The sequence below is a fragment of the Megascapheus bottae genome, chromosome 13 (assembly GCF_031878675.1).
Source record: "Megascapheus bottae isolate mThoBot1 chromosome 13, mThoBot2.hap1, whole genome shotgun sequence".
Classification (NCBI taxonomy): Eukaryota; Metazoa; Chordata; class Mammalia; order Rodentia; family Geomyidae; genus Megascapheus; species Megascapheus bottae.
The window spans coordinates 10,577,320-10,603,991 of NC_143521.1; the positions used below are offsets into that span (position 1 = coordinate 10,577,320).

General features: G+C 39.3%; 1 long non-coding RNA gene across 1 annotated transcript; it reads left to right on the forward strand.

The window, feature by feature from the left end:
• Nucleotides 1-411: 411 nt before the first annotated feature.
• LOC150055503 (uncharacterized) lies at nucleotides 412-22,025 on the forward strand. Its single transcript, XR_016537437.1, has 3 exons — nucleotides 412-584; nucleotides 20,813-21,131; nucleotides 21,857-22,025. It is a non-coding gene; the product is annotated as an uncharacterized LOC150055503 (long non-coding RNA).
• The last annotated feature ends 4,647 nt before the right edge of the window (nucleotides 22,026-26,672 follow it).

Genomic DNA, 26,672 nt, shown 5'->3' on the forward strand with positions numbered 1-26,672 from the left:
AAACTATTTCATCACCATAGATACAGAAATAAAGCTAAGAATCTATGTATGTATTTATAATCTTATATGCAAAGATAAATGCTATTTATCTTCTTGGTTTATATGAGTGTGCACATGCATTGTCTTTGGGAAATGACATCCAGACTAAAAATGAGCAAAGGGAAGTAACAGCATGATGATTATAACAGATGAGGAAAATTTGAGGCAAGCACGTATATGTTGCCAAAGAAATGATATTGAGCAGGCCAGGAAATGAAAAAAAATTACCTAAATACTTATACAATGAGCACAAATGCAGGTTCACACAGAGCTCTTTGGGACTGAGAGAGCCCCTCCCCCTCCCCGCTGCCGTTTCCCACTCCCCCCTCCCCGCCCCCAGTCTTAACGGTCTGGACCCAGAGTCATGTACTTGTATGGGAAGGCACACTCCGTCTTAAACAGCTACTAAGTGAGAAATAGTATTTATCTTGGATAGAAATAGTCCAACAAGTGAGCCTGAGAGAAGGAAAACTCGCTTTTGAAGTAAAAGGGAACCTTTTGCGCATGAAGAAAACACAAACGGCTAAACAGCTTTTTCTGATGAGGTAATCACAATAAATAGTAGGCATGCTTAATTCAAGAATAATTAGGTCTGTAGAAATTTTGTGTTTAGTTAGGGACTAAGGCAAAACGCCCAAGAGTCCCTTCCCATCAAACCATCTTCAGTGTTACTATTATTTTTATTACAAAAATTCTGAAACCTCTCTTGTTATAGATAATTTTTCCCCTCCAGGATCATAGTCTTTTTTTCTTTTTCTTTTTCTCCTCCTCCTCCTCCTCCTCCTCCTCCTCCTCCTCCTCCTCCTCCTCCTCCTCCTCCTCCTCCTCCTCCTCCTCCTCTTCCTCCTCCTCGTTCTCCTTCTTCTTCTTCTTTATTTTATTTTAATGTATAGAGGGGTTACAGTTATATTCACCAGATAAGATGCAATATTTCTCACATATTGATACCTCTGCTCATGTTTTTGTCCCCATTTCTCTCTTCTCTTGTGTTGCCCTTTGCTTAATCTCATGTTACAGTATCCCACTTTGTTACCTAGTATATTGTATTAATGTTTACTTGTTTATTTGAAATAGGAGCATAGCAAAAATAATGAGTTTGTCAATGTATTTTTCAGGATGATAATAGATAAACCAACCCACCAGAACTCAGCACAATGCCAGAGTACCTTTTGAATCAAAGAGAAACTTCTCTTCTGAAAAACCTGAAGTGTACTAGTAAGCAGATGAACAATTTGGTTTATTGTTATTGGCTCCAGACCCTTGGGAATATGTAAGAACTCCAGAACAACCTCAGCCTGGAAGGTAGCTTCTATTTAAGTACCTGGAAGCCAGTCAACAATCATCTTCATTTTACATTCTCTATAGTTTATAAGATAAGAATATTCCTAATAGATGTTAGCAGACCCCCCAGGCTTGACCCGGCTGATCAGGGGGAAACATATTGTTGAATCCATTGATGTTTTCATTTTATGCATTTAACATGCAATATCCACTCCAAATAGATATGATAGAATCTATTGCTTTTACAATGTATGCTGGTAGGCAGCATTTTTTTCTAATGCAAGGGAATGTGAAAAATAACTGTGCCAAGAATGAATTATTTGAATTTAACACACAAGCTGCAGCTGGTCACTAAAACCCATTTGTGACTTGTCAAAGAAATGTGTGGAATCACAGAATCATTTTCCCAGTTGTAGCTGCCTGTTCATGTGTACAGAAATTGAACATTTCTGATTGAATTTATGAAAGAGAAAGACTTCTCCAAGAAACTCCTTTTAGCACTCAAAATACTAAAACAACAAATTTGAAAACCATAACACCTTTCTTGCATCCCTTCTCTTTGAACTATGTCTACAAGTTTTAAATGGCTATTACAGCAATATTAACCTTGCTGAACAGATGAGGAAATTTCCTTAGGATTGTTCAGGCAGTCAGATATAAGTCGAAGTGACTGTATCATACATGTTTGTCTTCAAACATGTATGTTTTATGTTATATGCCATCAGCTTATCTAATATAAACTTCTGTTTACACTTGAGAATAAGTCAGGATCCTCATGTATTAGAACCAGGTAAACTAGATACATAGCCAGGATAAAAACTAAACTTAAGCAAGTCCACTTAATGGCCATTCCAAGCTGGTTCTCTTCCTTTCATTTCCAGTCCTTCTCAGACTTTCCAATAGCATCCATAACAGTCTTTTATCTGAAGTAGAATCTCCAAGAATTTGTCACATTAGTCCATTGAAGAAAAGAGGGGCAAGTTAATTTTAGAGATCTGGTCAGATACTAATGACTTTTAAAACAGCCATAGATAAAGAAATTACAGGCTTTGCTTCTCAAAATATTGATACAATTCCTATTTTAAAATCTCCTACTTAATCAGAAACTTAAATAGTAGGAGATTGCACATGAACATCCTGCTTGTCTTAGACAGAAAAGTATGTGAAGATTTGGCGATTTTGAGCTTGCACACTGGCATACTGCCTTTAAGTAATTGTAGGCAATGTTGCACCATGTGGACAGTGCCACTTTTCATTTTGCTGAAATTCTTATTATTGGGGCAATTACCAAGGTTGAATGGCATTTGCCGTTATTGTTAGTCTCGTGTCTCCATTCTTTTTTTTTAACTAGTGACTTTACCTTTTAAGTATCTTTGTGGTTCAATGTAGAATTGGATTTCGATATGGTTTAGGTTTCTTTGGAACAAAAGCATACAGATGCCTTGTGCACCCAGTCTTGTTACCCATTATCTTACTCTGAGCCAACGTTTTCTGATTTTTTTTTGGGGGGGAACAGTTTGGTCCTGTTTAAATAACTAGGCTAGATTTAATCAGTGTCTCCCAAAGTTTAGTCTCAATACCTGTGTGACCACTAAGTTAATAATAAGGATTGAGGTGTATTGAAATTAGCTTCAAAACTTAAAGTGAATTCCACATTCTTGGGATTGGTATGTAGAATAGCTCAAAATTCCAGTAATGGATTTTTAACTTTAGTACCATTGCTATTAATAACAAAAATGAAGATGGGATACCTTTTCCATTTTTTAAATGGAGCCTATAAAAATCTCTGATAGGAAAAATACTTAGCAACATCTTTAACATTGATTCTTCGGATCACAAGTCTTATATAATGCATTCTTCTCACTCTCTTGCCGATACTAAAATACATTGTATCCCATAGTCCTTGGAAACTGGCCCGTGATTCCTTTCCTTCTTCTTCACTTTTCCCCTGCTTATCCTCTGTATGTCTCTTTTCTTTGCTAAGTGTTCACTTCCATTGCTTTTCTACCTTTGGGATGCAAGGGCCTTTCTCATTCATACTGAATAGAGCATCAATCCTTGTGATTTTCCACATCCTTTTCTTCACCTTTGTGAGTATGCTCTTCATTAAACTCACAGTCACTCAACCTCAATCTACCACTTATTTCCTCCAAGAATCCCAACTAAGATTCCTGCAGTCTCTTATCTTATGGAGAGAGTCATCTAACTCAATATCATCTCCATTTCCAGAGGCAAGTATCTGATTTGAGACCTCTTATACAAACATATTCTTATGTATGCCTATTACCTTTGTAGTTGGCAGGCAAACACGTTCAGATGACCTGTGTGCAAATGAAATCCTGTGTAAAATTTCAATTCTATGGGATGCCATTAGTCATACTCATTACGTATACAAAAGACAGTGGTTTCTTCTTCTTAGCAAAATGCTAATTAAATGTTTCTCTAGAAATAAATATCAGTTAATTTCACCATGATGACTGAAGACTCCAATGTGAGTATTCCCTTCACAAGGACATACTACATCTGACCAGAAAAACTCTTAATAGACATTACCTGTTAAAAGTTCCCCTGCTTTCTAGTTGTACCACTGGCTGGGAACAGCCTTGTACACAGGGCTTTGAGAGTGCCATATTCAAGCCATGGATAGAAACAAAAGCTGCTCTGTGTGATGCTAAATCCTCTATAAGCAATGGCATCCATTTCCCCAATATCTCCTGAGGTAGAAGGACCTATAGGAAAAGAAGATGGTGGAAAGAGATGTCAGATTTCAAAGGAGACATATTTCAGAAGACCTAACTGTGAGCAAAGCAGAGGGATACAATTTACCATTTCATGGAGGCTTTGGGAAACAGAAAGACTTGACTAGACAAAATTGGGTGATTCTGATGGTAGAAAAACTTCAGTTCCTAATATGGGCTATAACAAGTAAGAGGCAATCTTCAAAAGGCTCAGAAATTTTTTAGCTGAGTTATAAAGTAATCTGAACCAGATAGGCACAATTATCTTCAGCAAGGGGGACACAACTGATCGTAGAGTGGAAGAATAGATCACACGATTCAAGCTAAGTAAAAGAAGATTCAATGGGCACAGAGCAATAGTACTGATCATTTCAAAACAGAGATGGAATTTGCAAGCCAGTCTAACTCCATGTCATACACAAACAGTGATGAAGAAAGGAACAAGGGAAGAGGATGTAAGTGGATAGGAAGGACATGGATTGGTTCTGAGTGTGCTAGAAGAGTTGTGTTTTCTAAAATACTATGTGTGTATACATACAGCAGTGACCTAAGGGCTGAAGTAGATTTTCATTTTGAGGCAAAAAGACAGCAGGAGTGAGAACAAGAGACAGACAGATAGACAGACAGACAGACAGACAGACAGACACACACACACACACACACACACACACACACAGAGGGATGTTCAACTCCATGTGAGTCTGTGTAAAATGTAGTCTGAATGGGAGGTGATCAGGAGATAATTTCACTGTCACCCTCACTGTCGCTCATCCTCTAGCCAAAGTTGGAGTTGGTAATCATTTACCTGCTCAACAGCCTAACTTTCAGTAAAACTGAAGCATGCATTAGTTTCTGATGTTGACAAGGGGGTGACAATCCATGTCAAGATTTGATCTAAAGCACAAAGCAGTGCAGAGGAGGCACAAAAAGCCAAATGACTTAATCTCTGGTGCCAGGTTTGGGTGGCAGAGTGCATAACAGGCTTCACTTGTCTAATAGGTCTGGTCCTGGAGCAAAAGTCAGGAAATCATTATTGCCATGCAACTCACCAGAATGTGAATCTTGGGAGAATGTCAGCAAGCATGGCCGCTGCCTCCTTCCCAGGACACAGGAGGCACTTGGGAACCATATGATAGATGATTGATTTGATGAAGAAAATATAAATTATCTCTCATAGGTAATCTACATTTAACTTAGCAAATAGGTATAAGCACAATAATGCATTTCTAGATAAGCTTTTATATGTCACTTATATTTAACACTTTAAATAGCTATATTGACAATGACAAAAAGTGTATATATTATGCATGTAACACATATAATATGTGTATATATACCACCAAATTTAAACAAGGTAGGAAAACATATAACTAATTCTATGAGAATAGAAATTGACCTCGGGGCATTGATAATGACGTATTTCTCGAAGAACTGGCTGTTACAATTGCATTCTAGTACTAGTTTGATTTTACTTAGAGATCATTAATTTTTCATCCCTAACTTCATCTTCTTGCCTGGACCAAAGTAGCTTTTAAAGTATAGTCTTGATAGGAAGACTAAACTAAGACTTAACTGGAAGCTGCTGTAAGAACTGAATGGGCGGAGTCACTCTCCTGTGTCCCCTCCCCTTGGGAGAGCACCTTCATTCACCAAAACATGTAATTCTATTATTACCAGGCAATGTACACCCCCCGGCCACATTCAGATAGCCCCCAAAGCATGTTAGGTTCACCACGTTTTCAAGTTGTGCCCACTGGGATACATGACAGGTGAGTAACAAGTTCTTAGAAGACTGAGAGGTTTCATTTGATACAGAATGCCACTGAGCCAGAGGCTCACACTGGTAATCCTAGGTTTAAAGTCAGTGAAGCAGGAAAGTTCTTGAGACTCTAATCTCCAATTAACCACCCAAAAGCCAAAAGTGGAGCTGTGATTCAAATGGTAGAAAGGCAGCCTTGAGAGAAAAAGCTAGGAGCATGGCCTAGTGTGCTTGCCTAGCATGTATGAAGTCCTGGGTTCGATTCCTGGATCCCACATACACAAAAAAAGCTGGAAGAGGTCCTGTGGTTGAAGTGGTAAGGTGGCTAGCCTTGAGGAAAGTCCAATGACAATGTTCAGGTCCTGAGCCCAAACCCCAGGACCAGCCAAAAAAAAAAAAAAAAAGCTAGGAGACTGCGCCTAGGCGCTGAGTTCAAACCCCATTACTAGCACAAAATAATAATAACTACTGTTATTATTATAATGACATGATGACTTTGAAATTTCTGTCATTTTCATTGTAGACTGTGTGGCATCAACAGGTCTCTTTAGGTGTAAGGGCTGAGAGCCTAAATCTAGAGCCTGGAGCTTAGCTGGGAGCAGAGACCTACAGAAAGCAAATGCACTTCCTAAAGAGCTAACTGTTTCGTAATGTAAGCAAGCACCGTGTTTACGGTGAACTCTTGCTCCAAATAACTTTCTCTCATTCATTCATTTATTCATTCATTCATTTATTTATTTATTTATTTATATTTACCTATTTATTTAGATGCCAGTCCTGGGACTTGAACTCAGGGCCTAAGCACTAATCTTCTTTAGCACTCTACCATTTGAGACACCGATCCACTTCTGACTTTTTTTTTTGGAGGTGGGATAATTTCAGTGGGGATAAGAGTGTCACTGATTTTCCTGCCTGAGCTGGCATTAAACTGCAGTCTTCAGATCTCAGTCTCCTGAGTAGTTTAAGATTACAGGCATACCTTTCTTGCTTGCTTTTTTTTTTTTTTTTTTTTTTTTTTTGCCAGTCCTGGGCTTGAGCTCAGGGCCTGAGCACTGTCCTTGGACTTTCTCAAGGTTAGAGCTCTACCACTTGAGCCACAGCACCATTTCTGGTTTTTTTCTGTGTCTGTGGTACTGAGGAATTGAACCCGGGTCTTTGTGCATACTAGGCAAACACTCTACCACTGGGCCAAACTGCAGGCCCACATTTCTCTTTTATTACTTATATTTTCAACATGCTTTTAAGAAACAATTTTAATATATTTTTAAATGTATTCTCCTAGCTAACCTAGCTATTGTGTTCACTTGTTTAGCAACTTCAAGTTTGATAAGATCACTCATACTACTGCACCTAAAATAATTCTAATTTAAAAACCAACAAACTAGGTCTAAATACATCTTGTTTTAGTTTCCCCATCCTTACAGGTATAGAAATGAGTCCCATGAGCTGCACCACTGATTGATCTTTAATGAGTACAAAGACTATCTGGTCATACCATCTTGGAGCTAGACTTATTTTAAAATAGATTAGCCCTCTGTCTCCCTTTTGTCTTCTTTAGGAAAAACCCAACCCCAGGGCTGGCTGTTTTGTGCTTGTGATGGAATATCAGCTTTATTGTAAAGCTATTAGGCAAAAGCAAGTATATTTTAAAATAAATGTCATTTACCACAAAAAGCCTTTTGGCTTTGATAGTTTGCTTAATCTTGAGCAATGCAAAGAAATATTACAATGGTCTTTTTGTTTTCAAAACCAAGATTACAATAGAAAAAAAAGGCAAGTACTATGTTGTTTGTTTTTCTAATACATTTGTAATCGATTTTTAAATTGTTTTCGAGGTCCTTATTTGACTAATAAAAGAAAAATGGAAGTAGCAAGCACATTTAAGAGATCTAATGATGAATCTGTTTCCCTCCCCCCTCCACAGGAAAATAAAAAAGGAAATAAAAGTATTAATAACAGAAGCTGCTTTTTCTCTAAGGAGGAAATATTTGCTACATTTAGACAGGCAAATATTGTTCGATGTCTTTAAAGGGTAAAATAAACAAAACAGTTTTCTTTCTCAGGAAAGGTAATTTGATATAACCCTGGATCCCTTTCCATGCATGGCCTCTTTAATGAGGTAATACTGTCTGGTCATTTCCTGTCTGGGTTGTTTTTCAGAGATAGATATAGTCCAAGGGTATTTATTTACTAGCTACTGTTACTTTCTTCAGATCCCAGCAGGATTCTTTTTTTCCAGCCACAGATTATAATGAGGAGAAAAGTTGTTAAGCATACAACTGCATATCCTGTATTCATAAGTGAATTGCTGGCGTATGTGCTTGTTTGGGCTCATTTTAAATAGTAATGGACTTTTTAAAATTTTCTTTGAGATACGGGTAAATCAAGTGAGATTTCTGTTCCTTATTTTCTTTTTACAACTCGAATCCCTCAGGCTGCATGTTGCTTTTTGTAACTACAGTGAGCATAGTACCTTTCTCTGCCATGAGTTCTCTCTTTTTTTTTCCCCCTTTCCTTTTCCCTTTACTCTTTCCACAACAACTTTTTTTTTTCTTTCTCCCAGTTTCCACACAATCCCAGAAAACCTTTTGTTCACTGTAGGGTCAACAAGAAGCCAAATTAAAAACTAACAACTTTTGAATTTCACCAGCCAGACAAAGTGAATGTAGACTAAGAAGAAGAAAGGGGAAAAGAAAAAAAAAAACCAGAAAGAAAGAGGAGGAAAAGACCCTATGGAAAGAAAAGCCCAGCTGAGGGATTTGGAGGGCAGGGACTCTAGCTGGGCAAGTCTGACTCGTTTGATGTGGGAGGTCTGTCCACAACCTGCTGGGACACTCCCCGGGACATCTCATTAACCGTGTCATCAAAGCCCCCTCAGGTCCAGCGAATCATAACATTATCTCTGACATTACCACACAGATACAAGGTTCCCGAGGCTGTCTATAAACATGCCTGTACTAACCAATTCATCGTGGCTTGACACCCGGCAAGGGCTGGATGCCCTTTAGTGAGCTCTGTGAATCGCCCCAGTCATTCATCAAAGTTTCTCGGAGTGCATTTCACACAGCATTAAATTTAATTAAAGCAACATTGACTGCATTGTAATCCTCAGGAGGCTTTTTGTCAGAGGGATCCAGAACACTTTCGGCTTAAAATGGCTATTGTTTCCTTGGAGTTTTTCTTCGTGGTTGGGTTGGGATGGCCGAACTTTTTTTTTTTTTTTTTTTTTTTTTTTTTTTTTTTTTTTTTTAAAGGTTGGATATCCGGATCAAACTCAAGTAGTACTGACTTCTCATTCATTACTCTTTTCTTCCTGGTTTCCCCTTCTTTTCCTTTTCTTTTTCTTTCTTTCTTTTTTTTTTCGAAATTGCAATGTCAAAAATGTATCACAGAAATATTTGCAGGAAAATAGGTCACAGTTAAATAGCTTTGTGACTCCCACAATGTTATCCATACACATAAGAAAACTGACTACATAGTCTTACAAAGACTCTTACCAATCCAGTAATGCATTCCTGTGTCTGCTTAAATAAGCAAAGAAGCAGAGCACAGGCTTGGAAGGCCTCACACAAACACTGCCTTACCTGTAAGAGATGGTTCTGAAAGTATTGCTTTAAAATCTGGATGTTTTATAGTTAGTGGATATATATAAATGCTGTTCTCCCTAATTATTGTTTTAAAATTATTCCCCAAATAGACTGAGCTGAGGAAAATGTCAATGTCTTTTCATCAGCAAAGACAACTCAGTGGTAAGGAGAAGAAAACATACCCCAAAAATGAATTGGACTGCTCTAATATCCTCAGTATTTGTATCATGTTATAGCTGTATTACTTATGCAATATGCTGATGTGTGAGAAAGTATGTAAGAGTGTGTGTACAGCAAAAGGTAAAACAAAATGAAACAGATGTAGAGCTTTAAAATATTCCCAATGTTGAATATTCCCTAGCTGTTGAAAAAAAATCTATGCAAACTAAGCCCCTAAATATACTCCCATAAATGAATGTGTAATCAACCAAGAATGAAGGCCAAATAAAATAACCTAACTGTGGGAAATTTGAGACAGTAAAATCTTGCTAAATCAAGCTCAGGCCAGTCTAAGTGGAGAGTTCATATTTCCTTTCAGTGACTAGTACACTAGTTTTATTTATGTGTTATCAGCTTTGTGATTGTCTAGAATGATTCCTTTCTCCATGAAACTTCCGTGTGTTCAATTGTATGAAGTTAGTGAAAAAGTTCTAAGAGGCACTACCATATAAATCTATGTACTACTATTTTACTAGAAACTGGGAAGCTCTTCAAATTGACCGTGTCTATTTCTTAGTCTGAAAAATGGAATATAAGGTTTACCTTATTGAGCACATAAGGCTATCACAAAATGATTTGCCTAATGCAAATAAAATTTCTTTTGATTTTTAACATGAAATGACCTTGAAAAATTATGTCCAAAATTATGATTTTTTTTCTTAAGACATTTATCATCTTCATGAATGAAGTAATAATAGGTGAACAGCTATATCTCTGGAGGCGACTACATAATGCTGCTGTTTTGCAGGTTTTCACCTATCACCAGGTGACTCTATGAACTTCCAGGACAGGTGAGGGATCACTGTGATTTGCTGGGATGCTTGTGGGGTGGTGGAAGACACAGATGTGGGTTATATTCAATCCTAGCTCACTAACACAGTCCAAGTATAAAGATAAAAATATCTTCGTAAGTGCTTGTAAGCTTTTGCAAGACCTGTACAAAGGATGTCTGCAAATCATTTGGTAAGGATGTCAACATTTGCACACGCTGATTCTCAAGGGCAAGCTTACCAGCAAAGGGATTTGGACCTATAATAGAATCTAATTCGTTGCCAGAAGATTAACTACGGGCCAATGTGTGAGTCACATTCTGGGTCATGAAAGTACATCCCTCCAACAACTGACATCCTTTATCCAGGGTCACAGAACTAATGATCTTTCAAAAAAACAGGGAAACACTATTGCTCTCTTCCCATTGGTTTTTACACCCCACTGTTTTAGTGTGAGATCAGAACAGATATGTACAAGCACTACAGAATGAAGTAGAAAGCTGTCTAGGCCATGGGATTCTTGAACAATTAGATTTTATATGCGGGAGAGATAGTCAGATATTTGCTAGAGGGAATTGGCTTTCACTACCTTTGGGGATGGCTGGGCCAATCTAAAATGCCCCAAATTAGAGAACAGGTGGACAGAATTTCTCTTCTCTTTGGAAGCCTCTGATCTTGAGACCTTTTGACTGATTGAATTAGTCCTACTCACATTATCTAAGACAAGATTTCTTACAGAAATTCAAGTGATTGTTGGCTTTAATCACATTTATAAACTGAGTTAGTAGAAAAACAGGCAGAAACAGAGACATTTCTGACAATTGGGGACAAAAGTCTACAAAAGAAAAGATGGCCCACAAAGGCCAAAATGATATCTTCCTGTAGCATGTCCCTGTCCCATGTTGTTCAAAGCATGTAGTTCTTTTTCATGATTTGCATCACAATTACGAATCCTATATTAATTTGCATGACTTTTTGATTCTCCATTCAGAAGTAAACCCCTGGGAGAGAAGAAATCCTAACTTGTATATTTTTCATTACTCAACTAATGCCCAGTATATATATATATATGTATATACATATATACATATGTATATACATATATATATACATTACACACATGTATAGCTATATAACTATATATAAATATGCTTTAAAATACATATGATACTTAATATTACCATATATGATAAATTTTGATATAGAACTGAATTAATCCATTGATAAATTTCCATCAAGTACTAATTCATTTCTTCCTATGTATCCAACACTATGGAAGGTAGAAATAAATAGAGGATTGGTACAGTAAACTAGATAAGATCTGCAAGGAATAATTTCAAAGAAATGCATTTTGAAATTCCCTGATACTTGTTCCATATTCTTCTCTCATTCTTTTGGCCATGCTGTTGGAAAAGTTGGGGATATTTAGTTCAAGGCCAGTGATCGCTTCTGTAAGAAGCCAGAGAGATTATACATTTGTTCTAAATCTCTGATCAGCCCAGAGGTAAGTTTTGACATAATGGCATTCCATGTTATTGAATGATTTACTTTCTTTGAAAGAAACTGATACGATAAAGGAGACAGGGGAATTATTTTTTTGGCCAGTTCTGGGGCTTGAACTCAGGGCCTGAGCACTGCCCTTGGACTTTCTCAAAGCTAGAGCTCTACTACTTGCGCCACAGCACCACTTCCAACCTTTTCTATGGATGTGGTACCAACGGAATGGAACCCAGGTCTTGGTGCATACTAGGCAAGCACTCTACCAAACTCCGGGCACCAATAACATTATTTTAAAAATATATCCTAAATCACTCATGGAAGCCTGTATTTCAAATTTTAGCTCTTAGGACTTCTCATCTACCCAGAACTACCACTGATACCTGAACGCTTTTGCCAAACTAATTTCATCTCAATATGACAGCCATAGGCATGACTTTAAGGAACCACCAGCAACTAAAACTGAAATAAACTCTTTGTGCTTGAGATTAATGCTCACATGTCAAAGGAAAGGTTGAATCTCAGATTAATAAATGGGCCTCATCTAGGTTTCTGTACTTGTATCCAGTTTGATCATCATTTATTCTGTGAGATAAAGGTCTACCTTCTTTGCCAAGGATACTGAGTGTGATCTGCTAGCATAAATAGCACTAACTGCATAGTCCAGTGGCACCCATTTCAATGGAAGCATTTGTACCAGCAAAGGAGCTTCTTGGCTGCCTTGGAATTTCCAATTCCTTATTATAGCTTGTTCCTTTCTCTGTTTTTGTTTTTGTTTTTGTTTTTGACAGCTCCATCTTCATGAACAGCAGGCAAAGCTTCTGTAGAAGCTTTTTTGGGTGTGGGTGGGCAAGTCTGATATGAAGAACAATCACACAAGTGTACTGTAGTACTTCTCACACTCCTTCAGATGAGGCTCTGAAATCAGTACTTTCCTATTTTCCTAAAGTCTCTATATAGGCCCTTCTTCAGACTCATTCTGTTTCTTTGTATTCTTTTGTTCTTTTAAGGAAATCGATAGGTAGACAGATAGATAGAATTTCTGTCATTGAGGGGCGAGTTTTCTTTATTATTGCATTATCATATTCCCTTGTCCCTTTATCAGATGAGATTCTTTCAAAGAAGGTAAATCTTTCAATAACATAGAATGCCACTATGACAAAACATTCAAACCAAGAAAATGGCTGCAAGAATCACATTACATATGTAATGTGTATGTATATGTGTGTGAATAAGTATATTTATAAGATATATATATTATGTACACATTATATATGGAAGTATATATAAACAGAAAAATATATAAAATTTGAGAAATTAAATATATTTTTATTGTAATTAATAGAGGGGTAACAGTTAAGTTGCCAGACAGAAGGAGCATTACTTCACACATATTGATACCCCTTCTCATGTTTTTGTCCCCATTTCCCTTCCCCCACCCCTACCCTCATCTTGTTGTCTGATCTTCTCCTAGACACTCTCCTCATCATATCTATTGTTCTCCAATTTTTCAGAATCTCAGTTGGTCTGATCTTGATTTTCCAGATCATTTTAACCTCAGAATATTTTCTCTTCCCATCTGTCTTTTTTTAAAGAAAAAAATCCATGACTAGCACTCCTAAATCTTATTTTTTTTGCCAAAGTCAACTTTGTGCCAAATGAAATACTATTATCCACCCTATCCAGAGATTCTTGAAAATCAGAAGCTTTTGATCTACATGATTTAGCAACGCTAGTCAGCAATCTGAAAACTCTTACCAGCCTTTTTGCTAAGTCTCCAAGACCTAGCCACATGAAATGGAACATCTAAAAAGCTAATCTTTTTATTCCTTGCATCCCAGTTACAACTATTTAATTAATGCCACAAATCATCTGGTGTATCAGGCTCTTGCTTGTGGAGACAAGAGATTGCATCTTGAGATAACTACCTATAGGTCCCTTTAGGTCTGATATGCTCTCATTTGTTCCCTGTAACCCTCTAGTCTACTCATATTGTCTCTCCACACACAATCTTACCCTTTTGGGTAACAACAGGACATCTGGTGCTTAGCTAAGTACAGTGTTATCTCCAAATGAAGACTGTCTTTGTTCCTGAGTGTAAACATGTGGTCAATGCAACTTTGGAAGAGAGCAATGCTTTTCTTGTCCCCTGTAGGACTTTGACAGAGAGTGTATCTGTTTGGATTGTGGACTTGTTGGCAAGGCATCTGCCTTGGACCATGAAGATGAGAGCAATATCCCATGGGAAGATATAGATGGTTGGAAAAGATCAAGGCTCCTGCCTCCTAAGCACTTAAAGGAACAGATTCATCATGCTAATGTGGACTGCTAGTTCTCAGCATTGTGTTACATGTGACCATTGGTCAAGTTATGGTTATTTTAGCATCCATGTTACTTTCAACTCAGCACAATTAGTTATGGGATTGAGGTAATGCAGATAATCACAACCCAAACGAGTCAATGGCCTAGTGGACCAAAAGGGTGGAGGAAAGTTTAAGAAACCATTGCAAAACATTTAGCCAAGTAATTTCCAGCAACCCAATGAAAGTAAACCAAGTGCTGCTTCTGCAGGGAAAATTCAGGACAAGGGGGTGTGTTGAGTGCTTCCTACCTCGTTAAGCTAAGTCTCAAAGGAGAAATATAAGTGCAGGCCCGAAAGACTTGGTCTGTAGAAAGGCCTAAGTGCTGGTGGCTCTTGCTGGTTATGTTAGCTAAACATGAGTCTGAGATCTGAGGATCCCAGTTTGAAGCCATCTTAGTCCATGAAACTCTTATTTCTAATTAGTCACCAAAAAGCCAGAAGTGGAGCTATGGCTCAAGTGGTAAAGTATTAGTGGTGAGCAAAAAAGCTCAAGGTAGCACATAGGCCTCAAGTTCAAGCCCCAGGATGGAAAAATACAAAAAGGAGAAAGGAAAAATCTTGGCCTACAAATTACTGAGAAGCCAGTTACTAGAAATCTTGTGTGGTAGAAAAACCTAACTGCATCTCTATTCTAAATGAATTGGCCATTTAACTAATGATAAGATTATGTTCCAATGTAGTTTGCAAGCATCAATTAACTGCTGTCTCCAAGGTAATGGGAGTAGCTCAGAGGAAAAGTCCAGTTCAAGAAAGTTATCTTTAGGAGGCCAGTTAGAGGAAATTTATATTTAGGTAAAATGGAAAGGCATAAACCTAGTAGAAAATAAAAGTCCGGAATTATGTAGTTAAAAATTGCATCAAGACTAGCTCTCTGGCTAGGGATGACTGATACATGAAACAGAGTGGGTAGAAACAGATCCAAAGCCTACTAAGTTTCCGATGGGATTGTGTAGTCAAAGAAACCACAAATGTGATCCGTAAAGGTGTGGCCAGTCATTGATGCGATCCCTGGGCTCAACAACCTGGGCCAGCAGGAAACAGGATACAAAAACCGTAAAACCTCAAAAAAAAGGTAGCAACCCATTGCCCACCACAGATGTGGTCATGAAGGAAAAGGGAAAGTGGAAAAAGAACCAGAGATGACCAGGACAAGGTCAATATAGGCATTTCCCGGACCAGTGGAAAGGCAGCCAGGTGGGTTGGCCAAAGCCTTTTCTACGTTCTTCTTGCCAAACGAACTCCATTGCTACTCTCTACAGTGGCTATGGAGTTTCTCATTTTCCAAATGGCCATTTTCACCACAGAAATAGTGTGTATTTTTACAATTATACATACTATATTTAATATGTACTATACGTACATATATAACTGAGGTATGAATGTATGTATAGCATATCGTGTTATATAATATTGAGGTAGAGAAAGTCTTTTTTTGTACTTCAGTTGAGGATTTGCAATGTCAAACATTCCTTCTCTTATCCCAGAGCACCAGGCAACCCTTGGAGTTTTATTTTTATTTTTTCTCTCCTATACATGGCAACTTAATTATGCATGACAAAGTAACCTTACTACTGTAAATGCCAAACAAAAAAAGACAAAAAAGCCAAAAGGTCCATAAAGTTAAAAGTTATGCATTACATTATACTTGAGATGACCTCCTGCTGGTTTTAAAGGAAAACATCTAACTTTATTCTATTCTCCCTTGGTAGTAGCTAGCTTCAATTTCCTTTTCAAGCTTCACAAACACACAAGAAGCTTTTGATTATCGTGATTTCAAGTACTCTTCTAGACAGCCCATGAGTATTTGTGAATGAATTACTAAAGAAGCAACTTGACTCCATCTGGGGAACAGTGTCAGGGAGTCTTAAATGGCTCTGGGACTATGAAGGAAACCGACACTAACGCTTTGGCTTTATTTGCACAATTGTTTTGAAACCTTGTGGGAAGCATGCAAAAGTGTTGCTGAGAACATATCTTATGTATTAATTTGTTTATATATGCCCCCTTTTATCTCAGAAAGGACTTAAGATGGGTTATAGGGGATTGGGGATTCAGCTCAGTGGAAGAGCATTTGCCTAGCAAGTACATGGACCTGAGTTTGGCTTTCAGCTCTAAGGAAGGAAGGAAGGAAGGAAGGAAGGAAGGAAGGAAGGAAGGAAGGTAGGTTGAGAAGTTGGGTTATGGTAACACAAATTCACAAGAGGCTAGAAAATTGAGATAATAAGCTTAAGGAAGTAAATGTTACCACTTTAGAATATAAAAACAACAGTATTAAAACCTATAAATTTACCAAAAGTGGGTAGCCAACCAGATTTCTTAGAGCCACTGTATTTTTATGGTAAGTCAAAAGATTTTTAAGAAAAACAGTCCTCTAAAGAAGCAGGTTTATTGCAGAAAATCAAGTTCCTGTGGATCATCATAGAATGGCTTATGTCTTGATAGATGCTTTATTCAAATGCTTATTTCATAACAATATATCTTAAACTGTTCCTCATTAGAAGCTGATGAAAGTATTCTAAGACATTTAAATTAAAGTCATTATACAGTGGATGGGTGTAGTAAGAAGGTTTAGGAAATCTGGAAAAGTTAGGATGAGAATACATATGAATACAGGAGTTAGAAGGCTCTTAGGATAGAAAAGCCTGATGGCTAAGGTATGCATGTTGAGGAGGAATGAAGAGGAGAGAGAGAGAGAGAGAGAGAGAGGGAGAGAGAGAGAGAGTTTGAGAGCTCTACTAGAGTGCAAAGCAACACTTCGTATTCAAAAAACTTAAATAGCTATTGATTGGCAGTGATTTTGAGAATATGTTTCCTGATAACTCCTTGGAGGGCAGTTATTTTATGTGGCAAGTTAAATACAAAACTGCCTGCTTTAAAAGCCAGCTGAGCTGGGGACAGAATGAATAAAAGCTAAACATCCTTGGATAGAGGCCATCTCATCTCCCCAGGAAGATGAGTAGACAGGATCTTAAGCAAGGCCAATCTTCTCATCAGGAAGTAATTCTTTAAATCTACCTGAATGCACAGAAGCAATAACTAGGCAGTCCGTGTCCCTGCCATACAGTGGTGGGTGGCAAGAATTTTAATGGACAATTTATGAAGCAGATTTTTGTTACCCTCACTGTTAAAACTCTTAGTAAAGCATTCATGCCACAAACAATTTAATTTGTACCCTTGTGTAACTTCTTGTGACCTTCAACAAAATGAGTCTCATAATTTTGCTTCACTTTTATGAAGAAAATAAGCTGCTATGGACTGTCAAATAAGCAGGAGGAGAGTCTTCCAGTCGTAGCCTTTAGTCTTTCATGCTTCTTACTGGCCTATAAAAACCTCATCTACTTGATGATCCTAAATTTGTGTCATGCGGAACCTTACTTAGTTTTTCCAATAGGCCTTAAAAATGAGATAATACAGCCTACCTCTGTTTTAATTCAGTGAAAGCTTTGACTGTCTTACTATATTGATGATTATTATATGTCAAGTTTTCACACGTTTGTAGCATGTACCATTCGTCTCATTCTTTACCACACATAGAACAATGGCTCATCCTTGTTTAGCATTTGTATTTAAGGCACTGGTCCAAGTGTTTGATCCAGCTTCAAAATCAACTTATTTTATTAGTGAGAAAACCAAGGTCAAGAAAGTTGAGGGCACAGGTCACTGGGCCAGAATTAACCAGACTTCCTTCTGGCCTAATTTGTACTCTTCAATGCTGTAAGCTTGCATGTTTCAGACACTAGATCACATACATGGAAGTGCATAGTGTCTCCTATGTGTTTTATCTTCCTTTATTATTTATTCTGTAGTTCCCTTTAGGAAAATTAATGTATACATCTTTCTAGTGAAAGAGGCCCAGTGATGCTCTGCTGATACTGTGGCTCTGAGTGACAGAGCTTTTCTACTATAGTCCTCTCACAACCAACCCCGAATGCCAAGCAAGAAGCAGCTCTTGACACGAACTCACCTTTGTTCCAGCTTCCCTTCCACCACCAAGGTTGCTGAAGATTGATGTGACAGTCCATTGGTGGACACCTCCATGGTGTTTCCCATCTATTTCAAAACTCATGTTATGTTTTTGCCAGTGTAAACAACTGAGACAATGTCAAGGGGTACTCTTCCACTTCTTTGTGGATTAAGTGATTACAAAGCTTCTGCCAGACTGTCATGGCAGGAAGATACAAGCTCTGGACTCAGTGAACTTGTGTTCTAAGAAAGGATGTGGTATACTCAGTGTGGCTCCAAGAGCTACCCCAGAAAGGCTGACTTATGATTAGAAGGCAGTTGCTGTGTACCCTTCACCTAACTTCTGTTTCTTAGGAAAAAATTGGAGAGTTCAGGTAGAAACTGATGCAGCCTCCTTTTGCCATTACATAAACTTGTTTGTGTCTCTCTGGGCTTCCAGCCCTTCTAGTCTCAGAGGTAGGCTTCTTAGATGAGCCTTTCAAAGGTGGGCTGATAAGGAGGGACTTACTAGAGCAAGAAGAAATAGGTAAATGGAATAGGAATAATGTCTAGAGGGCTACCTTGAGTATAAATGAAAGAGTTTGACATAAAAATAAGAGAAATAATAGTCATATTAAAATAAATGTTGCTAGGTCTTTTGGCTAATAATTATATTCAAATAAGTAAAACATATGTGTGTGTATACACACATGCACATGCACACACACATATACACACACATACACATATCCATACTGGATACTGTTTTACCAAAATATGTTTTTGGTTACTCATGAGAGAAACTCACTCTAAAGCACTTAAGCTGAATAGAAATATACTGACTGGGTGACAACCTAAAATGCCAGCAACTCAGCTACTGAGGATCATAGTTCAAAGCTAGCCCAGGTGGACAAATCCATGAGACTCTTATCTCCAGTTAACCAGGAAAAATAAAAGTAAGAAGTGAAATTTTGGCTCCTATAGTAGAGCATTAGGCATGAGCAAAAATTCCTAGCAAGAACTTGGAGCTGAGTACTGATGAAAGAAAGAGGAAAAGGATAGAAGGAAAAGAGATGGAGGAGAATTGTTCTAGAAAGACATTAGCTAGGCCAACCATTTAATGAAAAACCCATGAAACTGCTAGCTATCTCTGGTTATGGTTAATAAGGTTATTCATTCTCCAAAGGGACTTGAAAAAGTCCATAATTAGGCATCAAAACCTGGGATTCACTCCCTCTCGATCACCAAGTCATATGTGTTGGTGTGTGCTATATCACCCAGAAGAAAGAATACTTGTGTCATCATCTGAAAGCTCTACTTGCCAAGTCATGTATCTAAGTACTGATGCCACCATCTATTTGGCATGCAAGTAGCTCTTGGCTTCTCAATCTAGTCACAGAACTAACTTGTTTCATTTGTATCCCCTGCCCTTCAATACTCAATGCCACAGCTGGTATCCTTGGACAGGTACCAAAGTAAACTAGTCTGTTTCTGATGTTTTACTTCATGACTATATGATAGAAATGAACTGTCCAAACCAAGCTTTGTCTCTACAGCCTTAGTAGTCTAGGGTGTGGAAGAGAAAGACTCTGGATATTTTACTTCTCCAAACCCACAGTAACATTTTCCTTATTAGCAAAAAGAACAAAGACACTCAGAAAGCCAAAATTCAATAGCAGTTGATAGATGTTCTATGTTTTAAACTGTTTCTAAATGGTATTTCTAAGATCTTAGAGAAAGGAAGAGCTTTAGAATATGTTACAAAAGAAGTATCAAAGGCAGTGATTGATGTATACGACACAGAATTAAAAGTTTTAGACCAAACAAAGAAAACTCTGTGATAAGAAAAAAAATGGGGAAAAATAACACGAGATAAAGTTCCAATAAATTTATCATATAAAGAGTTTTAAGAATCAAAAAGAAAAGAAAGGAAGTTAAAGGAGTGGGTAGTCAGGCATGTCTATATCCAAGCTACTTTGGAGGTAGGAAGATTGGGGCCAAAGGCCACTGGCAAATGCATCAGAGACATAAACAGATGTTTGTCAAGAAATACAGGATGGACTTATGCATATGTAACTGCAAACCCTCTATACACCTTTCTAACAAGAAAATTAGATTTTAAAAAATAGTGACAATTACCTTAATGTACTATGTTATCTCTTATCTCTTCTGCTGAACCGTGGCTATCTCATATTGTTACAGTATTTCACCTTGTTTTCTGATCTATTGTATATACGCTTATTTGGATATTTGAAATGGGCTAGGGAAGGAGGGAAAACAAGTGAGGGGCGGGGGTGGTGAGAAGGAAATGGGGACCAAGACATGAGACAGGGTATCAATGAATGTGAAACAATGCACCCTCTATCTGGTGAATACAATGTAACCCTTCTATTAATTACAATAAAAATATATGAAAAAAGAAAAAAGATAGTGACAATTAGATAGCTTTCTGTTTGGTGTGTCACCTGTTTCCTAAATGTTGGTATGTCAAAGATAGTCTGTTTCATCCTCATTAGTTTGTTCTTTTGTCCTTCATTTTCCTCATTCTTTTGTAGCTTCTTACCCCCTTTTCCATGTCAAGCAAACATTGTTTTATCAGTTTAATCTGTCATCCACAGGTCAAATAGGCCTCAAATCTCTGCCAGCCTTTCTACCAGTCCTTATCATTGCTATGTTTGATGAAGAGATTGGAGCTAAGCGACAAGAGCATGTGGGGAAATCACATCTGAGAGATGATCCTGAGCAAGACTATGCCATCAAATGACAAGGTACAGAAGCTGTGCAAAACTATCCAGACAGCAAAAGATTCATAGGCTCATTTGCTGCATTGCCACAGTTAACTTCAACTATTCCTCCATTGTACAGAAGAGTTTCAATAAGAGCTTGCAAAGCTGAGGGGAGCTGCTGAGACCATCACATGAGAGATCCGAGTTTAATGTGAGTGGCATCCACTGTAGATCACTGTTGCCTTATCCAACTTGCCAAACATATTGATAATGTTTACAGAGACATAAGCAAATAGATTTGTGCCTTACAATTCCCAATCATCAGCTATTTCCCTACACCATCACAGCTCAGATATACATTTCATTTCCTCCTGTGACTGCCAAGAATGACTTTGTCACATGGGTGGAGCCCCAGGGGTGGCTGTGTGGGTGTTAGGATTCATGGGTGCCTTGTCAGGGCCCCTGCTTCTGCTCTTCCAGCCTCACACTTGACTCAACCCTTTTTACCAAAGGAACAACAGTACAGACAAAAAAACTCTGCCCTGGGAAGAAGTGCTTCCATAGAGATTCCGAGCCCATTCTTTGAGCCACCCCCTCCCTCCCGCCCCTCTTTCCTACTATTTGCAGCTGCCCAGCCACCACTACATCTCTGCTCATTGTAAGTGACCAGACTAGGCAAATAGGAAGACGAATGGTTCGTCAGAGAAATTTGGGCCACCATGATGGGAAAGGTGCAGAGGAAAACATTATGGCCAGAGCCTCTTTGAAACACGTTGACAGTTGACAGATGAGCATCCATAAAATGACAAAGGCCTCCCTGTGTAAAAGCCCTTTGCCGCCAGCTCTTCTCCCTGGGAAACTAACTGCCCTCAACTATCAGTGAAAATATTATTTTTTTTCTGGTGATTATTCTTGTCTCTGTTTCTCTAACCACAGATGAGAATATTGCATGTGTGTCTCTTCTCCACCGTGAGGACTACAGCCTTCTCTGGTTTTTGTAAGAAGCAATGTGTGAGCTTCTGGATTAAATGATTATCGCTAGGTTAATTGGCTTGAATGCCTACCTGTATGAAGCCTATTTATGCTCCTGTAGTACTCATCCAGGTACCCCAGGAACTTAGAACTCTTAAGACTTTTTCTTTTTTGACTGGTATTATGGCTTGAATTCAGGCCCTGGGCACCATCTTGGAGCTTTTTTGTTCAAGGCTAGCACTCTACAAATTGAGCCACACCTTCATGTCTATCTTTTTTGCCGCTTTGAATCATGATCCTGTGATCTCAGCCTCTTGTAATCCAGTAACTGGATTACAGGAATGGGCTACCAGCAACTGGACCCTACGAGTTTTGAAAGAGCACTAGTGACTCAAAAGAAGCCATGAGCCATCCACACAGAATTCGGCTTGCATCATCCATAAACCTGGCTTTTGGTGCTCAGCTACAAGATGTGAATTAAAAGATACTTTCAAAAGTTGAGCAGAACTGCACAGATGCTACATGCTAGTATCAGAAGAAGGGGAACTCCTCAGGATTTTAAAGGAAAATTCGAGTATCACAATCAAGTCACTATGTAAATCACTTGCCTAAACAAGTTTTTGACCTGAAAACTGAAACAGAAGAACCTGAGTGTGAGACCTGCTTAGAAGACCTTATCTGTAGGCTCTTCATCCTTCGTCCAATGGCTACCAGGCAGGTGCCTCTTTCATTCGTTGAGAATGCTTCAAGAAGTGGTTGCTGAGATTGTTTCTATGCCCCTGTAGCAGGAGCGTGTCAGTGAGATGCAGTTTGTATTTCATAGACCAGATTGAGTGACTTTAGAACAAATATTAATTCTGGTTGTTTTAATCTATCAAAGTTAAGAATTATGAAAGAAAAGTTTCCTAGAAATTCCTCAACTGGAACAGGTGCTGGGATACAGCAAGTGTGGAGAATGTAAGATGTAGATTCTATTGTTTTGGCCAATGTTTGAGATTAAAGTCAGGGCCTCATGTTTTCCAATCAACCCTTGGGCACCACTCTTGGGCCATGGTCCTATGCTTTTTCCTTAAGTTTGATTTTCAAGTAAGGTCTTAAGGTATGTCTGGCTGGCTTTGGCCACAGATGTACTTATAGTACCTCTAGAATAGCTGGGACTGATGTTATATACCATGACACCTGAGCCTCTAAGGTGATGTTCTTAGGGAGACTCTCCAGTCATTATATTTAGGTCCAGTTTTTTGTTTTTCCAACATAGAGGTGGGACAAAGTGAAGGAACAATTCTGTGTGATTAAATCATTTAATAAATAACTAGCTACTCAGGAGATGGAGACCTGCGGATCGCCGTTCAGAGCCAGCCTGGGCAGGAACATCTCTGAGACTCTTATCTCCAATTAACCACCCGAAAACTGGAAATGGTGCTATTGTGGCACAAAGTGGTGGAGTGCCAGCCTTGGGGGAAAAACTCAGAAACAACACTCAGGCCCCAATTTCAAGCCCCATGACACATACATACATACATACATACATACATACATACATACGACTTGTGACTAGTAAGGAGAATACACAAGGCCATAATGTTCAGAGGCATTTGTGCAGATTTCTTGTAAGATGTATTCTGAGAGGCATTCCCATGAACTCCTTTGGAAGGCTTCCTCTTGTCACACACCATGGTTCTCATACATGGTAAACAGATAATGAATTCCAACCAAGTCATTCTCAGCTAATGTTAACTGGGAATGTAACTATGCCTCTCATTGCCCTGCCTCATTTCTCATCAGATGTAGGCAACCTGAATTATAACACCAGTCTGCATGCAAATGTGTGGAGAGGCTCTATGAGGATCTCCAAGTGGGTACAGAAGAGGGAATGGCTGTGATAGAGAATGTCTATATTTGGGACCAGCATGACTTTGACTTCGATGCCTCTAGTTTGAAGTGACACCTCTGAAAGCCACAAAATAACCACCTGATGGTGGATTTCACATTTACCTAGAAAACACTAGCTTCTCTAATACATGACTTCATCTAAGACTTAGATTTTCCCTTTCTTGTTTATTTTAGGCTACACAAATGTTTTATTCCAAGGTGATTTTTTTTCTAATGTTATATTCATGAGAATGATTTCATTCCTTTGCTAGGCCTTATTCAGTGTGGAAAAGCAGAACCCTCACTTATCTTCCTCTTGCAAACCAGGCTGTGCAGCCTCATTCTCTTCAAGTACTGTTCACGTACTTGTGCTTAGTGAAAGGAACTGAAAGAGGGTTACTCATATTTAGAGGATAGTCGTGGCTCATAGGTTGGATTTGTGGTCAAAGCTGCAGAGAGAGAATGAAGGGCCTGGGTCCATGGCTATATCAACCATCCACAAGGCCTTCAAATCACATTTTGGCATTTTTCTTTTTGACAAGTAAGGGTGGTTCTGGGGTTTGAACTTGGGGCATTATATTAGGCAAGTGCACTCTCTCTTTATTACCCCCCTTGGTAAATAATTTATTCTTTGTAGTAACAATACATGGACCCCTTCCCTGGCAACCACTTTTATATGTACCTAGATTTGGGCTGCTGTCCCAGCAGCCTCTGCCCTATCTAGCCTGCAGTTAAAGGCTAGTCATCACCCATTATATCAAGGCCTTAGAGAATGACATCCGGCTGCCTACTTCTCTAGGTGGTGGATGCCAAATCTTTGGAGAGTGATTATCTCAAACTCATCATTTGCATCTGTCTGGAGAGGAAAGGGATGAAGTGATCACTGCCCAAGCTGGAAAGCTCTTGGTGGTGTTGGATATGGTGTATCAGCAGCACCATATGCCCTGTGGTGGAGGCCGCTAGGGGACAAGCACCCCAGCCTCTACATAGGCACCTCCACATTTTCTTTAAGTTGCACTTCTGAAAAACCTTTCTGCTCTTCCCTAAATTCAGTCTTCAGTGGGGCCTGACAAGTTTGAAATTCCTTCAGCAGCAGGGGTCTCCATGTGTGCTATTTTCTTTCCCTGACACTCTGTGCCTTAACCTATAAAATGCAATAGCAGTTCTCTCTTCTGTTCCATATTCTCCTGGGACATCTGGTTGACCCACTCAGCTTTCTCCTGATTCAGCTCATCCAGGACATCCACCTGTTTCTTTGTAGACAACTATGGACTCTTCAGTGACACTGATGTGTTATGACAACTGGCTGCATCCATGTTGGAGGTCCTCCCCTTAACTCTGATTGGGCAGGTTGTAGATGAAGCACACTTTCATCTTCTTCTTGGGTACCCATGTGTCCTGCTTCCTGTCCCCAGACATGCCAAGGTTCCAGCTCTTGGAGAAGAAAGACTGTTGCTCCAGCTCTGCCTGGCACTGGGCTTCCAGGTTTGCCAGGCATCTGCAGAAATCCTGCTGCTGCTGCTGCTGCTGCTTGCTGAGTTTTACCTTTTTGGATTCAGCCATTGAAAATGCTTTAAGGTAAAAGTCCCTCATGGTCTTGTGGGTTCTCTGCATCGTCTGGGACAATCATGTCAGGTGGAGTTGCTGCTTCACTCATTTCTTCTTTGCTCATTCCTTCACTTTCCTGAGGTAAAGCCAGGAAGCTCGGCTGGGCCTGCAGTTGCTCCTTTGGTTGTCTAGTTGCATCTTGTAGCTTTTGAAGTACCATCTGGTCCTCCAACTCAGTCTGCACCTGCACTTGCTTCAGCTGCTCCAGCAGCTGACTCTGCCTCAGCAGGTGCTGCTACAGGCCTTCTCTGAGGGCTATGTGTTATGTGCTCCTGTAGCTGGGCCAGGTATAGTGGTCATTCCGCTCCTTCATATTCTGAGCTGCTTGGCTCTTTATCTCAGCCACCTCTCTCCTCTTGTTCCAGCTTCTCCTGCAGATGTTTCTTCACCTGCTGCTCTGAGGTCAGTCTGCCTGTAAGCTCCACTTCCTCACCACTCAGCCTGTGAAAAGCATCCTGCAGCTGGGCCAGCTGATCTTTCAGCTCTCTGTTGTGCCCATGTTGTACATCTCATGGTCTTGAGGATCTTGTTCTGGTCCTTGGCATGCTGATCCCATTCCTTGGTCTTTTTCTCCAGCCTCCACAGCTGCACTTGCTACTCCAGGTTCTGAAGACTGAGGTGCTGATTTTCCTGTACCTGCACTGTTGCTCCAGGTTCTTTAACTCCTACTGCAACTGGTAGGCTTGGGCCTGCAGCTGCTTGCTACTCAGTCTGAGATGGTTGTTCAGCAGACTGCAGCTCTGCCAGCTTCTTTCTCAGTCCCTCCAGGTTGGTCTCTAGATCTAACACTTGCTTAACCTATTGCTCTTTCTCCTCTCTCAACTGGTTCATCTGCTCTGAGAGCTGCTGGACCTTCTCTAGTCACCTAGACCTCTCCACCCTCCGATTTGCCACAGAGTTCTCTCTCTCTAACTTTGCCGCCATCACCAGATTTTTCCTGTTTTCTAATAGTCTTTGCAGCACTGTCTGCTCCATTAATGCTTGTTGAAACTTGTGAATTCTGATCGCCATGTTGGTCTTCTGTGTCCAGAGCACTTCCAGCTACTCCTGCAACTCAGTGTTCACTTTTCTCCAGGTTGTCCTAGCTTCTAGTTCTTTTCATGGAGCTGAAGTTTCATGTTATTCAGGTCTTCAATGAGCTATAGGCTCTTCTTTTTCAGTCTCATTCTGTATGGTGGTGACTGCCGACAAAGTCATCCCCAGCTCTGTGACACACTGCTGTGAAGCCTGCGGGAGACTGGCAAGACCTTTATGCTCCATTTCATTTTTCTTTCATTGGCTATATGTTGTATGTGGGCCA